Source organism: Nematolebias whitei, chromosome 16 (assembly GCF_014905685.2).
Source record: "Nematolebias whitei isolate Nwh7 chromosome 16, NemWhi1, whole genome shotgun sequence".
Classification (NCBI taxonomy): Eukaryota; Metazoa; Chordata; class Actinopteri; order Cyprinodontiformes; family Rivulidae; genus Nematolebias; species Nematolebias whitei.
This window is the reverse complement of record NC_056513.1, coordinates 2,177,263-2,181,941: the sequence shown is the minus strand read 5'-3', so window position 1 is coordinate 2,181,941 and position 4,679 is coordinate 2,177,263.

The following is a 4,679-nucleotide window of genomic DNA, read 5'->3' as shown; positions in this document are numbered from 1 at the left end:
GATGTGCACTAAACTCATGATGTGCACTAAACTCATGATGTGCACTAAACTCATGATGTGCACTAAACTCATGATGTGCACTAAACTCGTGATGTGCACTAAACTGCAGCAAAAACAAGCTTCGTTCCATCACTTTCATTATTTTTATACAGCTAGCAGCTCCTTGGTGCTAAAAGCTGAGAAGTATTAAGAAACCGGTTCAGTTAATTACAATCCATGTGTTTTAACTTGTATACTTTAACTTTACAGATTATATTAGAAGAAAACAGATTTTTGAACTTTACAGATTATTTTAGAAGAAAACAGCTTTTTTCCACCAATTTTAAGACCGCAACTTTTTCTTTTGGTCACTTTGTAACGGCGACCACCTTCTTAAAACAGACGGGAACTTTCAGCACTTCAGTTTAATTACTGACCATCAAAGTGGATTGTAAATCTTTTTTAAGCTCGCACGGTTTAGGGACACCGTTTCTGTCGGAGCCGAACTGAAACGCTGAACACGACTCTGAGACGAACGTTTCAGACTCCACCTACAAACGACGGTTCGTCCGGCTGCAACCAGTCACGAGTCGATGAAACACGTGTGTGACGGGCGACGTCATCACGTTTGCTTCACATAAAAATGTTAAATCTGTGCTTTTGGTTTTGTTGCTCGCTGAGGTTTAGATAAAAAACTTAATCTTTGATCCTGAAGGAAAAGTTTCACTTCGATCAGCTGATTTATGGAATTAATTTGGATTTGAACCTACAGTGTTATCCTGTTGGGGGGGGGTTCTTATGAAGCTTCAGCTGAGCAGAACGTCAAGGCCTCTGTGCAGCCTGGAGGGGGTCACAGTTAAAACCTTCTGCCCCCCATGAACCGACGGGTTCAGCACCGTGTTCCGTCGCCTCCAGCTGACAAGACTTTCTTTAATTTGGTGGAAATTATTCTGTTTGTCTTTGAACGAAACTCGAGCGACAAAGAAAACTCAGATTTGAAACCTGCTTCTGATGATGATGATGATGATGATGATGAGCGCTAGTTTATCTTTTGCAAACTGACGTGAGGTTCAAGAAAACCTGCAGCTTACCAACAACTACCACACAACCGATCGAATGTTCAGAGCACAACGTGTACAGTGTACGTTTCTGTAAATACTTGTATTTATGTACTTCTGGAGTACTGACACGTATATTTGTTTTGAATATCCCCAATCCCACAGATCTGAATACTGACAGAGTTCAGGTGCTCGTGTTGTACACGTTGATTCTGTTTTTAGATCAAAGCACTCTGAATGCAACTACACATTTGTGCTTCAAGTGGATGTTTGCTGTAAAAACTCTGAATTATTAATATGGCGCATCTGTAATATTCAAATATGTACTTTACAAACGAATGTGGGCTGAAACATTTTCCAGTGGCGACAAATCTTTACACGTTCTGTCCCGTTAAGGATCGTTGTTTTTGTCTGTTGCAGATACCGACGTGCTGTTGAGCAATCCTAAATGTTTTAGATGAAACTCGCTCGTTTTCCGTTTCACCTGAACTGAACCTCGTACAACAACCGTAAGGTATACGTCACATATTTAAGTATTTGTACCTGCCCTAGTTTTAACGCTCTACAAACTCTGAAGCTGTAGATGTGAACCAACAACACTTAAGGACTGTGAAATTTGTATTTTTTGTAATTTATGTACATGTATTTTATTTGTTATATATTTAGGCCTAAATGGCTCGTCACACTTGAAATAAAGATAAAGTGTTTAAATGTGTTTGTGCATTTTTTGCTTATGGTTCGAGTCAAAATGTCGATGGTTATAATGAAAAGTAGCTGCTTCAGTTCTCAAACCTTTTGGCTAAAAGGTGGAATTTAGATCTAGCTGCCCCCCCAGGGGCCATTCATTCAGAACGCGAGGGCCCCCTCTGCACTTTTCTGTATAGTGGTAAACGACGAGTTTTAGAAAAATGGAGGCGGGTCGTTCCCTTCCAGTGCTCTCGTGGATGTGCTCTCCTACAGAGCCGACTGGAAAAGAGGTTCTCCAGTATCACAGTTTAACTGGCAGCTCGTCACACTGGATTTGACAGATCTGTTGGGCAGCATCTTTAGTGTCGCTCCATGAAGGGGGCCGGTCTGTAGACCTCTGGTACCTTTGTGGATCTCTGGTACTGGAAGCCCTCCGTAGTGATCCCACTGAAGCTGTGGAGGGGGCAGGGATGAAATGCATTTATTTTGAGACCGCCCCAACCAGGTGAGTGATTTACACTTTATCAGCCCTTCCTGTTTGCAGTGGACACCTGAGGAGCATTTGTTCCCAAAGTGATGGAGTCTGTGCACAGATGTTACAGATGTTCAGTGGAGCCGTTAGCTTCCCATCCAGCTCCATTCTCCTCTGAAATGGAGCACAGCCTTAACTCCTTGTGTCCTGTGCTGACGCTGAGGGCGCACGTGGACAGGACAGCTGGCTTCAGGAAGTCAGACCAGCTGTTTGTGGCACATGGACTGTGGAGACAACTGTAAGATTTACAACTTAGTGAGACAGTCACACGTGTGGTTTGAGGTGTAGTGGAGAGCAGCACCTGGACTACCTGAGAGTAGAGCTCCTGGAGATGGTGGGAGAGTCATGTGGCTTTGACTCCTATGATGGTGATCTTCATCGTCACCTACCTGAAGCTCTGCTACTTTAAAAGTGTGGCCTAAAGTCTTTGTGTTTAACTCTGGTGCGACATAACGGCAACGTTTTTCATTTATATTGGCCCTTCACATAGTGACCACTCTCATGGCTTTAATGTGCACGAGTGTGCACGTTGACTCAGTCCGAGGTTGGTTCAGGCTTTTCAACAGCAGATTCTTTTGATACAGGGGCAGTTAGTGGCCATTTGTTTTTTGCCCATAAAAATAACTAATATTCATATACATTATAATTTGTTATAATAAAATGGCAATGGTTGCCTCAGGGCTGTGTGTTGAGCCCCCTCCTGTTCACTCTGCTAACATGACTGTGCACCTACCCATCGAAGATACAGCGGTGGTGGGATGCATCACTTAGTCCAGCTAAGTGTGGAGGGTTATGGTGGAGGAGAAGTTGTGGAACTCACCGACTCTGGTCTGTTGGTTAAGAAATCCAGGACATGCCTGACGCGCCTGTCCAACTGGGAGGAGATCCCGGGGAAAACCCAGGACATGCTGGAGAGACTATGTCTCTCGGTTGGCCTGGAAACACCTTGGAGTCCTCCCAGAAGAGCTGGAAGAGGAGGCTGTGGAAAAAGATGACTGGGCCTCCCTGTTCAAGCTGCTGCCCCCGAGACCTGAGTCCAGAACAAGAGGAGGTGGGTGGGTGGATGGATGGGGCTTAGTCCTAGTGCGAGTAGTTTGTCCATCAGGGTCTGGTGAATCATGGTGTTGAAGGCGGATGTCAAGTCCACATAGAGCATATAGACGTAGGAATCCTGCTCCAGGTGGGTGATCGAAGTGTGGACCACAGAGGATACGGCGTCCTCTGTTGATCGATTCTTGCAGTATGCGTACTGGTGAGGGTCCTCGCTGATGTCGATGGTAGCTTTGATGTGGGCCATGACCAGTCTTTCAAAGCATTTAGCGACTATTGGGATGAGGGCCACTGACTGGTAGTCAATAAAACCAGTCACAGCAGAGCTCTTAGGAACTGGGATGTTGTCTGGGCCAGTTGCTTTGTGAGGATGAATCTTCCTGAAGGTTCTCCTTACTTCTGCTAAGGTCATGCTGAGGAACTTCTCAGATGGTGAGGAGAGTCTGGTGTTGGGTGGTCTATTTGGATCTTCAAAGCGGGCATAGAACCTAAAGAGTGTCAGGCAGTGACGGGTCCCTAGGGCATTGTGCACCTCTGCTGTTATAGTCTGTGATGGACTTTGTTCCTCCACATGCTCCTTGGGTCCTGTGAGGAGAAATGTTCCGGGATCTTCCGTGTGTATGTTGCTTTGGTCCTCTTAATACCAGCAGCCAGGTCTTTCCTTGCCCTCCCCAGTTGAGTCGTCAGAACTGAAGGCAGTGTCCCTGGCTACGGACCTCTGCGTTCAGCCAGGGTTTCTGGTTCGGGTAGCTCTTCACTGCCCTGGTGGTGGTGACATCTTCAACTTGCTCTATTTGCTGATGTATCAGAGGATAACAGATGTGAATTCCTCCAGATCCAGTTCTCCCTCATTTACAGCAGCCTCCCTGAAGACGTGCCAGTCTGTGCGTGCACAACAGTCCTGCAGTAGAGTCACTGTCACTGGGCCACACGGTGACGATCCTCTGTGTGGATCTGGTGTTTGATGTTGTTGGTTCAGGGGGTTGAACTGGCAACCTTCTGATCACAGGCCCACCTTCTCTAACCTCTGTGCCACCACTCCCATATAACTAATCTAATCTGGTTAACAAATTAAAAAAAACTTCTGGATGTATTTAGTAAAATAAAAAAATGACACTTTGTATTTTATTAACACTTTATTTGGCAAAATTGATTTAAAAAATGCTTGTAAATCAAAGTGAATGAAAACATAATAAATGCACAGGCTTCCTGTGAACACTAGACGCACTCCAAATCGAAGTTTGTTTCAAGTTACAATATGTAGCATAAATTTATAAATTGGTTAATCTGAAGTTTAACAGACGAGAACATTTGACAACGTAAGCCATAATTTAGGGACGGCTGTGTTTGAGTGGTCAGAGCGATGGTTCTCC